The sequence below is a fragment of the Pleurodeles waltl genome, chromosome 4_2 (assembly GCF_031143425.1).
Source record: "Pleurodeles waltl isolate 20211129_DDA chromosome 4_2, aPleWal1.hap1.20221129, whole genome shotgun sequence".
Lineage (NCBI taxonomy): Eukaryota > Metazoa > Chordata > Amphibia > Caudata > Salamandridae > Pleurodeles > Pleurodeles waltl.
In genome coordinates this window covers 1,047,042,760-1,047,060,806 of record NC_090443.1, presented here as the reverse complement: position 1 = coordinate 1,047,060,806, position 18,047 = coordinate 1,047,042,760, and the positions used below count along the sequence as shown (strand labels likewise).

Sequence of the window (18,047 nt, the reverse complement as noted above, 5' to 3'; positions counted from 1 at the left end):
GGCCTCCTCCAAGCCAAAAGGGGACAGTACCAAGGGCCCAGCAGCGACATCCAAGGTGGGGAAGGGACACAAGGCTAAGGGAAAGTCAGCGCAGGGCACGGAGCCTCCGGCTGAGGGACTAGAGTCACCCCTTCTGGCAAACAGAACAGCAACCTGTACGGCGGTGGACACCGCCACCTGCACTGCCACCTGCACCGCCACCTGCACAGCCACATGCATGTCTGCTGCCTCAGCAACAGTCCCCAGCATCATCCCCAGTGGGCATCCATCCAAGGCTACATGAGACGTCCTGCTGTCTCCCTCCACAGGTGCTGACACATGCACCACTGGCAGCATCTCCGCCACAGACACCACCGCCACAAGCCCCGCGACGTGTTCAGACAGTGCCACCACAGCCTACATGGCAAACATTCCCAGTGGACAGCCGTCTGAGGCTGCAGGAGTCGTCCTGGACCCTGCACAGCATCCATGAGGCACCACACCCAGCACTGTTAGTACCAGCAGGTGTCAGGCAAAGTCGCAGCAGGGTGGAGTGTGTCTCTGACTCCATGGAGTATCATGCCACCTGTTCCCAGGCAATCTCATGGCACACACTCCCAGGTGAGGGAATGGGACCTGTCACACTGCATGTGCAGCACTCTGGGCACCAAGCCCCCTCCAGAACCAGTGGAGAAAGGCAACCACTACCCCAGTCCTTGGCAGGATGAAGCACTCTGGGCACCAAGCCCCCTCCAGAATCAGTGGAGAAAGGCATCCACTACCCTAGTCCTTGGCAGGATGAAGCACTCTGGGCACCAAGCCCCCTCCAGAACCAGTGGAGAAAGGCATCCACTACCCCAGTCCTTGGCAGGATGAAGCACTCTGGGCACCAAGCCCCCTCCAGAACCAGTGGAGAAAGGCATCCACTACCCCAGTCTCTGGCAGGATGAAGCACTCTGGGCACGAAGACCCCTCCAGAACCAGTGGAACATGTCGCCAACTTGAGAGACTGTGGCCTTGCACTCCCCAGGACCAATCAGTGAGCAAACCACCCACTTGAGAGACTGTGGCTTTGCACTCCACAGGACTAAGCAGTGGGCAAACCACCCACTTGGGAGACTTGTGAGATTGTGGCTTTGCACTCCCCAGGACCAGGCAGTGGGCAAACCACCCACTTGAGAGACTTGAGAGTTTGTGGCTTTGCACTCCCCAGGGCCAAGCAGTGGGCATGGAGCCCCCTTGTGGAGCAGTGGTGTCGTCTCTTCATCCAGCTGAGGTGCCCCCCTCCCCGTGAGGTGCCTGTTTTTTTTCGACCTGATGTCCCAGGAGTGTTCTCTCTGTTTCGAGTCAGGTATCATGTGTGGGCTTCGCCCATGCATTTTGGGACCACTAGTCCACGGATAATGATTGGAACACTATACGGACTTGTGTAGTTGCTGTACATATTTGTATATACTGATGATTTAAAGTTATCTTGGCCTATCTGATTTTTCGATGATTACACTCGTTACAGTCATTTCATTTTGTCCTTGCGTTCTTCCTGGGGGTGACAGGGTGTAAATGTAATGTTGCTGCATGTATTTGTGTGTATGTTGTTGTGGGTGAGGGTGGGGTTAGGGGTGTTGCGTGTGTGTCACTCTCTCTTTCTTCCCCCCTCCCCTGTGTGCTAGGTGCAGTACTCACTGTGGTCCTCGCTGTCGTCTTTGTTGCTACTGGTAGAACAGGATGTAAACCAACATGGGCAGGAGCTGTAACTCAGGCTCCATGGTGTCCTGGTTCCTCGTTGGGTGTTGAGAGGTGAGTGGTTTCCATACCAAGTACTGTTTCCGCCGTGCTTTTGATGGCATTGGTACCACCCCGGAAAAGGTGGCAGATAGGCCTGTTGTAATACAGTGGGCGGTACATTGTGTTCCGCCTGTCTGTTGACAGTTACTGCCGCGGTGTTTGTTTCTACCGCCGTGGCGGTCAGAGTGTTAAAATGGCTGTCCGTGTTGGCGGTTTCCGCCATGGTCGTGATTCAATTTTTTTAACCGCCAGCCTGTTGACGGTATTACCACTGCTTTAGCACCGACCGCCAGGGTTGTAATGAGGGCCACAGTCTCTTTGATTGGTTTGAATCCTGTGTATGTTTCTGGTTGAATTATAAGTTGCTTTTCAATCCTCCTCTGAGGACATTTTGACATCATCAGTTTTACATACAGCATAAATGTGGGCATTGAGAAAAACCGTTAATGCACCCCTGTAAGAGTTAGGTTGCACATTAGATGGACCAGCAAGCAGTTGCAAAGCCAAAGTACTCAGTAATGGTAAGAGTACTTCATTTAGAGGCTCAAACGATAACAGTGAGTCAGGCCAGTCATCAGGCACGTCATCGAGACAGATGCATTGCTTGGCATTGGGTCTGGTGTGACTGCAACAGTTGCAGAATCATTTCCACGTCTAGAGGAGTAACTTGGGGTTGCTCTAGATGTAGATCCAGGATTATTTCAGCTGGACATTTTATATACTAGAGCAAATGTTTCATTTGTGTAGTGTCTATTCTGCAAAAGAACAATATCCAGTTCTTGCTAAGCCAAGCTTGTCCTAAATATTGTGCTAGAGGTTTTCTGCATCTTTGCATGTGCTCCATGTTATTGATTTGATTTCTAATCGGTTCAGGAGAAAGATGACAATACGAAGGCCGAGCAGTAGAATGGGTGGAAATCCATCCTCAAAAGAAGACTGGTGAAAAAAGAATGAAAGAATGATGGTATCAGTCCAAATACTGCTTTACATCCATTCACTAGAACAGACCCAAAGTTCTCACAAAGATGCGCAATACAAGTTGTTTTTGATGAATTTGCACAATATCAGCAAAGTTAGTTGTGTATAATAGCCCCTGAATTTCCAAAGCAGTTCTAGCTGTTTGCAAATTATAAGTTTTAGGCGCAGAATTTAAAGGGACTTCTTTTTTTAGTAACACTGTGACTATTTTGCTAATTTCATCAAAACGCATGTCTCTCATTTCAGTACTAGGCGAAGGGACATTTTTGATTACGTGTTGAGGCGGTGGGTGCAAGGTTCTTCCACAACACTGTATTGTTTTAGAAACTGTAATCAAGTAGAACTGACCTGGTCTCAAACTGCAAAAAGTGACATTGGTTAACATTAACTAGGTTACATTGTACAGTAGTTTATGGTGTCTGGGGATGGATGTAGTAGGAGTAACTGATAAAACCCAATTGAACCCTGTAATCAAAGCACTACACATTCCATGCATTGAACTTGTATCACACAGAAGTATGTGACCTATGGGATTCTTGCATCTTTATTCAAATACATGTAAGAAAAGTGAAATGTCAATAAATAGAACATATGTGATTGTGCATTGTTTCATGACAATCCTAAAGATTGATATTTCTGGCAGTCCTGAAATTGAAAAGTTTAAATTGGTAGGAAAATAAAGCTGTGTATTAGCCATGTAATAGGTGGATGGTTGCTAGCTGAAAATGGTGCTCCTTTCACTTGCTCGATACTCAGCAAAGTGCATGTTTGCTCAAAATAAGGCCTCTTTGCCTTGCATTTGCCAACATTTTGTTCCCCAAATATGTTTCTCGTCAACATTTTCTCTACAATACTCATATCCTTGGGCAAATTCTGATTGGATTCATTTCAATAAATCAGTGTGTTTAAACTCTTCTGACATTGCTGTGGACTTTGTGAAAAATAGACAGCTGATACATTTAACCTGTCTTCACTCAATAAGTAAGGAAATTTGGCTAACTAAATCTAACTAAGATCCCTCCGTCAGCAGCAGTTACAAACTTCTCTTCGCTGGTGGCGGCTTCAGAATGGTTCATATTAGACAGCTTGTCTGAGCCCTCCTAGATACTCTATAAGACATTCATATGTTTTTCCATGTCAACCTTTTCTTCATCCTCCTCCTTCCCAGGATTATCTAGTCCAGGCACAACAGAGAACTTCATATGGAGTGCAGCCTTCAATACTCTTCTAGGCAAGTTGTTTAATGCTCTCTGGACTGCATACAGATTAGGGTACCAACTGAAACCTGAACTTAATATCTCGGTGGTTGAGGCTTGTTTAGTCATGCCGTTAGCATGCTCAACTAACCTGTTAGACTCAGCTCTAAAAAGGTTGTTGCATTGCAGACAAACTCCCAGAGAGTTTGTGCAGGGATACATAGTATCCATGTAAGCCTTGGAGGCGAACATAGGACCACTGTCTGAGTGAAATGAATAAACTGCTCCCATCACTAACAAATGCTGCAAATCCTTTACGACAGCTGAAGCACTTGCATTTGGTCACACCCATAGGAATTGAAAACATGAATCCGTGGCTGCCAATATATACATATACTGGTTAACAGAATTTATTCTGCTGCTATGGTCCAAATAAATCACCCTGAATGGGATGTTGCAGACTGAATAGGGAGTTGGCAAGGGTCTCTTAACAGTGGTTGGTTTGATATATTGACTAATAATAAATTTTCTAACATACACCCTGATTTAGAACTCAGCGGAAGGGATACTCCTTCACAATGGTGAAGGAGTAACCCATCTGCCGCATTCTAAATTAGGCCCATAGTCTCTAGTCTGTTTATACAAACAAAGCCACCAGAAGCATTGCTTTAGATTTGCTACGGTTGCATTGACCCCCAGCATGGGTAGATGACAATCTTTCATGTGCTTCCCTGAGTAAATCTAATCTGGACATCCTATTAGCAATTATGCTGTATACCACTCCAGTTAGAGGGACTACAGGCGTCTTGTCTGAATTGAGTGTGTATGAATTTTCATAAGGGTAGCCTGTGGGAGGCATTCAATCTTGTTTAGTTGTATGTACAGCAGTTACATTATCTGTGTCAATCTTCATCTGATATCTCTTTAAGACTGCTAGTCTGACAGTCTGAATTACAGCTTTGGCAGCTAAATCAGCCGCACAGTTACCGCTGGTGCGAAATCCATCACGTTGATGGTTCAAAGTGTGACTCATATGGACTAATTAAAGCTTATCTTGTAAGATATCTATCTTTCCCCAGAGCTGTTTATTCTTCATAGCTTTTCCTTTGACTCACTGAATCCATTCAAGCACCAATGTTGAAATTAAACATTGTACCATTGCACACAGAAGGATGAACCGGATCCTATGAGTTTGAGAACTGATCGATTAGCCTTCTATAATGCAAGTACCAGAGCCTAAAAGTTCTGGCTGTTGTGCAGTGCTGTCACCTAAGATCTTAGGGGGTCATTATGAACCTGGCGGTCGGCGGTAATATGGAGGTAAGTACTGCCAACAGGCTGGCGGTACTTTCCTCTATATTATGACATTGGCGGTTTGGCTGAAGTCAAACCGCCAATGTACCACACCGACCGCCATGGCTGTAACATCCGCCAGGCTGGAGACATCAATCTCCAGCCCGGTGGCCGTCACTTGACCGCCTGTGGGATTATGACCCCACCTACCGCCATGGTTTTCGTGGCTTCCTAACCGCCACGAAAACCATGGCGGTAGGCACTATCAGTGACATGGAATCCCTTTCCTGTCAGTGATAGGGGTCTTCCCCACTCCCTCCCCCTCCACTAGTTCCCCCCACCCCCTTCATCTCCAGACCCCCCTTCATACACACCCCTCCCTTCACACCCGCACACACACACCCATTACCACATTCATCCATGCATGCATACATCCATTCACACACATCCGCGCACCCCTTCATACATACACGCACACATGCAGTCACACAACTCAACATACACGCACTCACACCCCCAGACATGCACACACATACAACACGCAACACACACCCGCATATACGCACGCACAGACATACACACCCCCCCACACACAACACCCCTTACCCCCCTCCCCTGTTGGAACACCCACTTACCTGTGTCCACGGGGTTCTCCGGCAGGAGACGGGACGGGGCACTCCTGCCAGCGTCCACCAGCAGAACACCGCCAGGCTGTATCATTTCTCAGCGGCGGTCTGCTGGCAGCAGCGCCACCTTACCGCCATCCGACGGCATGGCCACAGCCGGATTTCCGCCATTCCTCTGGCGGAAATCCATCTGTGGTCATAATATAGCACACGGCTGGTAGCCGCGGCTACGGTCTTTTGGTTGCCGCGGCGGTAGGCGGTTATTACCACCAGTATCCAAATCAGGGCCTTAGTGTTGGTACACTGTGGACAGAATTCACCATCTTTTACTTCACCTTGAACTGTGGTTGAGCAGAGCCATCTTTATAGAACAATTGGTAAGACTTTTGGAGATGGAATGACATTTTGTTCATATTGGAGAAAAGCCTGTGTACAAAGAGTAGGATCATACGGAAACTTTACATCCACTGCACTAAGGTAAGAGGTCCACTGCACCTATCTCATGTAAAGCACGAGCATTAGGGATGCTTGCTTTAGTGGCTGCCTCTAGCACCAGTACAGGAGCAACCTTTATTATTAATTTTCCCTGCGTCAAAGGGCACTTCTTCAAAACAGCTGTCTGCACAGCTGCAAGAACTTTTTCAATGGAGGCAAAATATGTTTCAACCAGAGAAATCAAGTCAGGCTTGTATGCTGTAGGAATGGTCTGTTCTTCATTGTAGGTCTCATAGGCATAACATGATTGGCTTAGTATGACTTGACCACTATGCTGATCTTATTGTCCCTAGTTTGTAAATATTTTGTCTCTAGTGTGTCTGCTTTCAGAGCACGCAAGATACTAGTGTGTTTCTTCATTCACTGTTTTGCTAAAAACGTGGGAGCCATCAAGTCACACAAGGGCTTCACTTGCTCAGCATAGTGGGGCATGTGGGGACGTCCAAGGTTAACTAATCACAGTGGGAGGTTGTGGCTACCGTCCGAGAAGATAGCCACCTAGGTTTTGAGCTCTGCTACTTCTTTCAGCTTTCCTCACCACTTACCGGCAACACCTGCATGCTCCAGAATCAGAGGTCGGAACATGAGGCATACCATTCACGCTAATTGATGCCCTGACCCGCCGGTTTTCTGTAAAGAACAGCAAACAGCATGTGGCCTGCTCGAGACAATTGTAAGTGTCTGACCTCAAAATGACTGACATGAGGATATCGCCATCTAATACCTGGTGAGACACGCATGGAGACCTAGCGACCAATGCTGTAAAATCTTACTACACAGACTAATCCTCCTGTCACCCTGATCATTAAAGAGAGCGCTCTACTCCCATACCTTCTCCATCTCATACTGTGACCAGGTGAGTTGTTCTTTAAGGTATAATAAAGGATGTCCTGGCAGTTGTCTAAACCCAGATGCCTGATTTCCCTATGGAGAATTTTCGGATTAAATACTAAATTTGTGGTATCAATTCTTCACACATCAACATTTTCAACAAAGTCCTACAAAAAATTGTCTTACTTTACACCAGTGTAATTATGCCTCTCCTTTGCAATCTACAGTGCTTTAATGGTGGTGAAAAATCTTCAAAAACTCAATATGTTGCATGCAAAGGGTGCTTATTAAGGTGGGAGCACTTATCTTCAGGCCTCTCTGCTACTCACATACGGAACAGACCATCTCCCATATGAAAAAAAGCTCAGAAAATCACCTGACAATGTGTCATTATAAGAATATCTCAAGACGCTACTCTAAAGACACTGTAAGGGGAAGAAAAGCATTCCTTGCCAAGAGAAAAACTCTCAAAGACCTCGCTATGCAATTTTCCTTCATGGGACATGCTCCTCCAAAAACTTCCTTCAACGGCATACAATCAGTCTTTGATAATCTACCCCAATAACAATCATCCTAACTTCTGGATTCAATTTAACCAAAAAAATTTCACTTGTCCCTGCCAAATCTAGAATATTTTAGGTGGCAATTTTAACCTGCCATGGGATGAAATCCTCAACAGAAACTCCAATTGTAACTTCAGACCCAACGAATTTCACAAACTAATGCTTGACATATGCAATACACATAGACTAAAGGATATACTGAGACTAGTTAACCCCACTGGTAAGAATTATATTTTCTTTCCCCACACTTCATGCCCCCAATGCCTCTAACCCATCTATTGAACCATTCCTCATCTTAGACCATGCATACATATCAGTCTCATATGACATTACACATTTGATCCATAAATGAAATCTTAGAGAATGAATAATCTCTTAACGAAGACCATACACTCAAGGAAGAATTAAACAGGAAATTATACTATTTAGAAGATAATAAAAAAAATTGGGCCTAAACCCCCAAATAGTTTGGGATGTCCTTGTCCTCAAAGCTATCATTTAAGGTCACATGCTCAAACTTATGTCTAGGAACAACAAAAAAGATATTCTACATTTAGAGTATCTGGAACAGGACATCAACAACATTTAGAGAAAATTAAAATATAACCCACTCAACTAAAAAAGCACACCTCATTGTCAAAAGAAGTAAAGTTATCACATTTTGTGGTCACAATATATCATGAAAATTACTTGCATCTTTCCTCAAACACATTTACCTCTGTCTGCAGATAACTTGCATCATTAACAATCAAGGCTTATCCTTGACTAAGGAAGAGAATATTCTTGCATCATTTGAATGGTTTTATCTGAACCGTTATTCTAAAAGCAGCCACACCCCATATGATGTATGCCTACAATACCTCAACCTACAGCTAAAGTTGATGAAAGAGCCAAATCCTCACTTGGTAAAGCAGCCTCTCAACCTGAAACTGAAAAGGCCATAAACTCCCTGAAAACAGGGAAAGCTCCAGTTCCTGATGGCTTTCCAGCCGGTTTCTGTCACACATGGAGCTCAACTGTGATTGATCCCCTCAAAGACCTCCTTACCTACGTTGGACAATCTTATGCATATAAAGGCATGGCATCAGAGGCGACCATAACTGTCATTCCAAAAGCCAGTAACGACCCCTCTGACCCCAAAAACTAACATCCTATTTCATTAATAAACACAGATTGCACAAATGGTGCCAAAATTCTTGCCCTTAGGATTGAACCTGTTCTTGAAATGATTATACACCCCTCTCAGACTGGGTTTATCAAAAGCAGATTCAGTGAAGACGACATTGGACCCTTCAGCCGTGCTATTGAGAAAGCACACACTCGAACACACCTGGTCTGTGCTATAATGCTAGACGCGGAAAAGGGCTTTGATACGTTATTGTGATCTTTCTTACACACAGCCCTAATAACCTTTAACCTCAACCCAAATTTCATCACAATGGGTCTTGCCCTACACAACAAACCCAAAGCCAAAATTAACATTAATGGGGATCTTTTTAAACAGCTTCAATTTAACCAAGGTACAAGATAGGGTTGCCCCTCTCTACTACTATTGAGAATACTAAATGTCCAGTAATCTCCTTCACTTCCGGCCCCAAAAGTTGCAGCATACACAGATTACATCTTAATTTTCACAGACCAAGCAGAAATGGCCGTCCCTAGCACACTGTCAACAATTAGTGACCGTACTATGATATTTGGTTCACCCTCAATAAGGAGAAAACAGAAATCCTTTTCCTCAATATCCACTGCAATAGCTGAATTGTTGGAAGTTCCAGCCTTAAATTGGTACAAAAAGAAAACGTATTTGGAGATATGGCTCAACCAGGACCTAAAAGCCTCAACTGACTTAAATGAAAGAGAAACTTTATCTAAGATTGAGGAACTCTTAGACAAATGGACAGCTAGATTCATTGTATAGTGGGGTTAAATTGGGACACCAGGACGATGGGGAAAATAAAAGTGACATGCATAGCTGATTTAGACAAAAACCTATGGAGGCCTAAGCGCACACTACCCCAAATAGCTAAAAAAAAAAAGGCTTACATAGGGGGTGAAAAGGCTTAGCAGCGAAAGGGTTACTATCCACGCTGGGGCTTCCCGCAATGTATATTTTACCTTTACCATTTCTTGTCCCATGTGTACACGGAAACTAATCATATGTACAACAATGTTCAAGCCTTTTAACCCCCCTGCTGCATCCCATTTTTTTGTCCTGTTGCCTTATAATGTTTTAATATGAACTGCTCTGAAATAAACAAAAAGGAATCCCAGCAGGGATTGCAACTTTTTCAGTATGTTGGGAAGCTGTATACTTGCATACTTCTGAATAAAATCAGAAGCCAAACTCTTGCCCTCATTGCATAACTTGTATCTGAAGAAGGTAAACGTAAGGTAGGCAATCTTCGATTTTTCAAAGTTAATCCTTTTACTGCGTGATGTTGATAGTGTTTCAACTCTGTCCATCCTAGTTAAGTGTACATCCAGGTAATAATCAGTAAGATAACAATGTATGACAATACCTCGGCATCTAGTTCTCAGATTTTCGTGATGCTCGCGTAGAATGAACCAGGACTGTTCTTAGAGCCCATAGCCAGGCGTCAAAACAAGAACTGCTCCTAGTCAAAACTCAAGGAGGTTAGATACTTGCTTTCAGGCACTATGGGCCTGACTTAGACCTTGGCGGATGGGTTACTCCGCCACAACAATGATGGATACTCTGTTCACCAAAATCTAAATCCCATAGGCTATAATGCCGGAGGGCCTGATTTAGAACTCGGAGGACGGGTTACTCTGTCAGAATGGTAAGGGAATAACAGGTGGAATAGAGTGCTTATCCCACCTTGCTTGGCATCTGTATAGGGCCGGAGTAAGTGTTACAGCCTTTTCACTAAAATAAATGCCCCGGTGTGTTCAGATACTATGGAAGAGAAAGTTACTCACTACTTCCTGCCCCAAGGCGCCTGCCTAGTAAAGACCGGAGGCCAGTCACGTTCAGCCAGTATGATGTCATAATCCTCAGATAAATACAGCCAAACGACTGCTTTAATAATGCAGGGTGTATCCCCTTCATTTTGTATTTCTAAATCATAAACCCTACTAGAAGAGTTAGATGCTTATCTGGAGTCTCATTTTATATGGGCTCATCAGTTGGACTTGCCATCAGAAACCTCTGAAGCGTCAAATGCACTATTGTGACTTCTCCTGTGCTATCTAGAAGCATCTTGCCCAAGTCTTGTTTTTCAGGAGACTCTGTACTTCTTTCAACATTTTTCTTAGAAAGTCCCTTTGAGTCCAATCGTTTCTCTCCCCTCGTCATGCTGACTTCAACCTCTTCTGCTATACTCTTCCTCTCTTTGGTACCTTGATCAACTCCCTCTCCCTGCTTGTTGATTGTCATTGTCCTGAAAAGAACATGGAGAGTGGGTATCAGAGTACTGATATAGCACTGTTTTGTACATTTTTTTGTTGTCCTTTAAATTATAACCAGCCTTAGCGGATTCCCGATTCCATTCGCAATCTGGAACTGGAACTGCTTCCAGTCTCTGGCGTATGTCCAGGACCAAATCTTCTCCCTTAATGTTGCTCAGGATGATAGAGGAAACTGTATGAGAGCATGCAAGCTACTGCTGAGTTTGTTTATTCACTGTTGTGCTGAAAATGTGGAAGAAATCAAGACATACGAGGGCTTCACTAGCTCAACATAGTGAGGCAAGTAGGTACATCTAAAGTTAAGGAATCCCAGCAGGGTGGGGGGGGGTTGTGGCTACCACCCGAGAAGATGGTCGCCTAGGCTGCTACTTCTTTCAACCTTCCCCACCACTTACAGGCAACACCTCCATGCTCCAGACCCGGAATCAGCAGTCGGAACATGCAGAGCACCAACCATGCTAATTGAAGCTCTGACCCGCCGGTCTCCCGCAAAGAACACTGATCAGCATGTGGGCTGCCCGAGACAATCATAAGTGCCTGACCTCAAAATGGCCGACATGCGGACATAGCCATTTTATACCTAGCGAGACACACATGGGGGACCTCATGACCAATGCTGTAAAATCTTACTACAGAGACTATTCATCCTCTTACCCTGCTCTTTGAAGGGAACTCTAAACTCCCCTTCCTTCTTCATCTCATATGATGACTTGTTCTCTAAGGGATGATAAAGGATTTCATGGCAATCATCCATCTTGGGATACCTGACTTTCCTACAGAGAATTTTAGAATCAAATACTAAATTTGTGGCATCAATTTTTCACACATGTCAACATTTTCAACAAAGTAAACAGACTCAATCTTACAAAAGATTATCTTGCATTACACCAGTGCAATTGTGCCTCTACTCTGCAATCTACAGTGCTTGACTATAATTATGATAAATCTTCAAAAATGTATTCCTAGGTCCAGAGCTGATGCGATTCTGTGCTCGTTCTGTATTTGTTTCAGTACCTCAGGGAGAACTGCCAATTAAGACGTCCTATGCATGTTAGTGTAAATGTATGCAAATATGCTTCCCACAGATGTAAGTGGCACCATCCCAATAGGAAGACACATAGGCGGTCATTCCGACCCTGGCGGTCATGGACCGCCAGGGCCAGGGACCGCGGGAGCACCGCCAACAGGCTAGCGGTGCTCCCAAGGGCATTCTGACCGCGGCGGTATGGCCGCGGTCAGAAACAGAAAACCGGCGGTTTCCCGCCGGTTTTCCGCTGCCCTGAGGAATCCTCCATGGCGGCGCAGCTTGCTACACCGCCATGGGGATTCCGACCCCCTCACCGCCATCCTGTTCCTGGCGGTTTTGACAGCCAGGAACAGGATGGCGGTGAGGGGTGTCGTGGGGCCCCTGGGGGCCCCTGCAGTGCCCATGCCAATGGCATGGGCACTGCAGGGGCCCCCGTAAGAGGGCCCCAAAAAGATTTTCAGTGTCTGCCATGCAGACACTGAAAATCGCGACGGGTGCAACTGCACCCGTCGCACCCTTCCCACTCCGCCGGCTCCATTCGGAGCCGGCTTCCTCGTGGGAAGGGGTTTCCCGCTGGGCTGGCGGGCGGCCTTCTGGCGGTCGCCCGCCAGCCCAGCGGGAGACACAGAATAACCGCGCGGTCTTCTGACCGTGTAACGGTATTCTGTTGGGGTAACTTTGGCGGGCGGCCTCCGCTGCCCGTCAAAGTTGGAATCACCCCCATAGTATTTGGTATTTTCCTTGGGGTGTCATTTGTGAATAGATCGCTTCCAACTAGTTGGACTTGCGAGCAACCCAGAAGACAATCACGTCACGTTTCATGGGCAATTTTCACATGATAGCATTTATAAGCCACAGACTAATGGAGGCCCTATATTTTGTACATACTGTTGAAATGTAAAACACCCTCCTACGTTTCCAGTGACTTAGGGCTGTATAAACCTGTCATGTAAATTAAATAAATAGATCAGTAAATAGAGGTGCCCCTCAAAGGCTCAGAAACTGCTCCATTTTGAAGTATGCCCAGATGTGGGTCCCGTGCTCACTGCATCACTGGATTCAAGCCAGCCTGGCTGATGAAGGGTGATACCCTGAAACCGGTCCCAAGATTCTTGTTTCCTTTCCTGGGAGGACCTGGCCTGGCAGTTCAGGCTGGACTGTTCCCATGAGGAGCAGGGTCAAGACTGATTTGCGTATGGCTGGGTCCAAACTGGAGTGGCGTGGTGAACATAGAAACAATGGATTAAAGCCGGATCTTTGTGACTTGAGGTGAATGTTTCCATTGTTCAGCATTCCGTCTATCATTTGTTCTTTATTCCATTTTGAAGTAAGGCATTTGTCACACCTGTGATAATCCTGGCGAGTGATGGAGGGAATTATCAGTGGTCCTTAACCTGTGGTCCAGAGACACCCGGGAGTCAGCAACATTTCCTCAGGGGGGCCATAAAAGCTTAGAAAATAAAAAAATATGTATATTAACAAATTGCTAAAGTGTATATACATAAAGAAGCAAAATATGTATTTGTATGATGAATGTTTGTTTCTGCAAATTTGTGTGTTGTTTTCCTGTTTAATATTTTAAAATTGCTTTGGCCGGGGTCCCTGGTTCTGGTTATAACTCAATGGGGGTACCCAGGTTTCAATAATGATTTAGTGGGGGATCCCTGGATTCCCGTAATGATTGACTAGGGGTTCCACAGAAGTCAAAAGGTTAAGAACCACTGATCTAAAGCATGCAGCTGGGTGTGGTTCCGTGGGTCAATCCGATGCTTTTGTCTTCAGGACCAGGAAGGGCCGCCGTGAGGGAGTGAAGGCTCTCTGACACTTGATTGGTGGAGATGGGTGGAGGCAAAGAAAAGTAGTTCTTCAAAGTTTTGCTGTGATGGGCAGGAATTGCTGGTCCATACATCTGGATTAAGCAGTTGTTGGAAGACGCCCTCTTTTTGTTAGGGGCTCCGCTAGTATGTTATGTTAAGTACTGTGTTTTGGCTTTTATGGCGGCATTTTGATAGCCTCTCTTGTGTCATTTGCAATTGACTTTGTGCCTCATTGCGAGGCTGATGGTCTTGAGACCTCCAGCCTTGTGGTTGGACAGAGGCACTTTAGGTGTTCCGACTGCCACATTACGACCCTGTCGGTAAGACCGTTGCCACTGCCAGGATAGACGGCATGGCAGGGGTCAGAGTCATGGTCAGCCACGGCTGAGTTCAGTTCTGCCGTGCTGACTGCGAGTCCAGTTTCCACCAGCCTTTTAATGGCATGGACCCCGCCATGAAAAGGCTGGTGGAAACCCACTTCTGGGGGCCATAGGCCCCCACCAATGGGCCCTTGAACTGGCCATGGGGCTCCCTGCCCAGCACCCTCAGAATGCGTACTGTCTTCTAGGGTGCTGGGGCACCCTCTGTGTGACGGCATTGGCCTTGGCTCTATGGCCTTGGTGGACGGGATATCCATCACTGGTGTGACGGAATAACCCCCTCCGCTAAACTCTAAATCAGGCCCTGAGAGACTTGCTGAAAAACACATGAAGCCCGCATAGCTGCCACGAGAAGGATGCTCGCATGCAGGAGATACACGATTGCTGGCAAGTATCCCCTGAAGTTCAATATAAGGTAGTCAAATCTGCATCACTCAGGAGAAAACATTGTTTTATGGTCCATCAGTTATATTGAACTCCACATAAACTGTTAAAGCTCAGGTGGGGCATTAGCACCTCCTGTCCAAGGTGCGACTTGCAGTACGCGATCCGCACATCCTCCTCAATTGTCTGGATCTCTGATGCTTCTGCTCTGCACTAGGACAATCTCAGATATCTTAAAGGAGGATATTCAGGTACACAATACACAGGATACATTTGGGATACAGCTTCACCTTTAGTGAGACAGTAGGGAACAAGTGGCTACTGTCATGCTGGACACCAGGTTTGTATAATTTGGATTACGCAGCATTGAGCAACAATTGCTGAGTGGTTGCATGCTGTGGAACACATATCCTGCTAGATACTGCCTCTAACTAGAAGGTCTTACTTGAGCTTTGTATATAATCAAGAACATTTTTATTATATAAATATTTTTATTATTCAATATATCCAATGTATACTGCACAAACACATAAATAAAAACAATATTTTCTACAAGAAAGCATACTCCACGTATGTCGTTCATGTAATCAATTGTCTCAATTTTGAAACTATTTCAGGGACCTGTTGTTATTTCCTATATACTTAAAATCAACATCCCTAGTAGGTCCAACAGGCCTCCAATATGGTCTCACTCATCACTGAGATTAGCTCAAAATTGGAAAAATTGGTTCAAAATTAAGACAAGTAAAAACATGAAAGACTTCTATGTGAAGTATAATTTCAAGCAGAAAATATTGCTTTTATTTATGTGTTTTGTGCAGTAAACGTTAGAGATATTGAATAATGAAGCTATTTATGTAATTATTTTTCCTGACTGTATATTGAGTCCAGTTTATGCACGGGTCTCCATAATGTTGTATTACTTAGACCTTAACAGGTGCGTTAGTAGGGTTGCTGACTTGGGGGCCTGATTTAGATTTTGGCAGATGAGTTACTTCGCACAAATGTGATGGATATCCTGTCCGTCGTAGTACAATTCTGATAGGATATAATGGGATCGTAATGCGGCGGACGGGATATCCGTCGTGTTTGTGACGGAGTAACCCCATCAGCCAAACTCTACATCAGGCCCGTAGTCGGTGGAAGCCAGCGCAGGGCCAACATCATCCCTGTAACATGGAAACTGAGAATGTATTCCTTGAGCCGTGGGTTCTGTGCCTTAAGTGGTCTCAATATCAGAAATGATAACTGATGACAGTATAGTTAGACCTTGCCTATTACCGACCTTGGGTGATTTTCCCCGATGAGTGTCCTGTACAAGTTGCGCTTGGTTGAATCATTGATTATGTGGCTCGGTTTCCTTTACGAATATCAAAAACACTCAGTGACCTCATGACAACTAAAAAACACAGAGCAGGGCTGTTGTGCGTCGGTTCAGCCAGTTTCCTGCTGAAATGTTTGTTGGAAGATTTGCTGCCCAGCTCTTGTTTTCATGTTATGGATCAGCCAAGAGCAACAGATCTGCTGTTGGGTGTGTTGGGTACAAATTTTGACACCAAAGTTCCTCAAATATACATTAACCTCCCTTGCGTTCCTCCCAACTTCCCTTGATTCCTAAAGCCACCCATCCTAAGTTAGCGAACCCCGACAAGAACTGGGACGAAAGACTGAGAAATAAACCTGCCTAATGGAATAATTCTTGGCACCCAGAATAAGGATGTGATCACCTCATCTCACCGTTGTTCGCTGACTCCACCAGATCCTTCCCTTCATCCCAGCCGAGAAACTTCTAGTAATTGTTGCAATGACCACCAACTCCTCATTTGACTATGCCAGCTCAGGTCACATTGGCTACCAAGTGATTAGATCTGTCACAAACACCTCAGAACTGCATCAACACAACCTTGAAATCACCTCTATGACTGCCCGTCAATACCTGGTCCACGTTGGAGACCCTCTGATCAACGCTCAAGTGCATCAGGGAGAGAGCCCACAAGCAGACAGTGACACTGGTCATGTGGGCACAGCCCGGGCCCAGCTAGGGAAGGAGGTCTCTAAGCCCCACAGGCTGCTGCTGAAAGGGAGGCGGAGTTTCAACTCCTAATGACCTCAGATATAGAAGGCACAACACCCCTTCTTCTCAGGAAAAATCTAAAACATATTTTCTGAATTCCATGGGCATATTCTCCCCAGCTAAGAAATGCACCGTGGTGAAGGAATACACAGGGATGGTTTACAATAGATGCTCCATGTTTTCTGTTTTTACTGATTTTTACAGATAAATACAGACAGAACACCATCTATTTTCCTGTTTTTATTTTCAAATATGGAAAAATACAGAAAATATGTATTCTTTTTTACAGTTCCCCCTACTGTCACTCATGGGTGACAGGTCAGACTGAGAGGTGGGGGGAGTTAAGAAAAAAATCCTAATGAAGTTTAAATATCTGTAGATGTACAGATTTTTGAGCTGTTCTACAACACAAATGTTTTCAGATGATTGCCTTATACCAGAAAGTTCTAGAACTTGGACATTCAACCGTGGGTAGACTTTTATTGTTTAAATGTGGAAATCTACACCATGCGGCTTCCGGTTTACACTGAACACAAAATAAATGCAGATAAATTCATAAAAATAGCAACAAATAAATATGGATAAATACAGACGGAAATGTAAAAAAACTAAATAGCCTAAAACCGGGAGCGCAATTTATAAGTCATGCATCCACTCATTCATTCACTCATGCCCTGGAATCCCATGCACAAATTATAAAGTTAGGAAAGGACCACTGTTTACCTCTCCGAGGCACACTCGGCACGTCTCCCTCGGTCCTCTCGACACCCACAATGCACTCTTTGTACCAGGGAGTGCAGGTGACAGGTTATATATGTGGTTCAATGTACACTGGAGCGTGACGTCATCAGCGGCCAGACTGTCAAAGGCAGCTCATCTTAAGAGGCAATAAACATGGCCGCCACCAGGAAGTGGGATAAGGGAGCATTATTACCTCTCAGACACCAAGGGAATGGAGGCTGCCGTTTGCACCGCATAAATAACAAGCATTGGCAAAGCCAATAGGTCTGGCCAGTGATGTTTCTGGTGCAGCAATTATTGTTTTTATTTACTTATTCATTTGTTTTATAAGGAAGAAAAATAAAAAGAATGCATTTTAGAAAGAGCATCTACTGCTTCGTAAAACATGAACAATACCGATCTCCAGCACTGACTGACAACACTTAAAAAATTAGGAAGGAGGTGTC

The 18,047-nt window shown here is 45.0% G+C and overlaps 1 protein-coding gene across 1 annotated transcript in view; it reads right to left on the bottom strand.

Moving 5' to 3' along the window:
* LOC138294262 (membrane-spanning 4-domains subfamily A member 15-like) overlaps positions 1 to 17,625 on the bottom strand; it is a 67,616-nt gene extending 49,991 nt beyond the window's left edge. The window contains exon 1 of the mRNA XM_069233377.1: positions 17,584 to 17,625. The gene's annotated coding sequence lies outside the window, so the exon portion shown is untranslated. The remainder of the gene's footprint in view (positions 1 to 17,583) is intronic.
* Between the last annotated feature and the right edge of the window lie 422 nt (positions 17,626 to 18,047).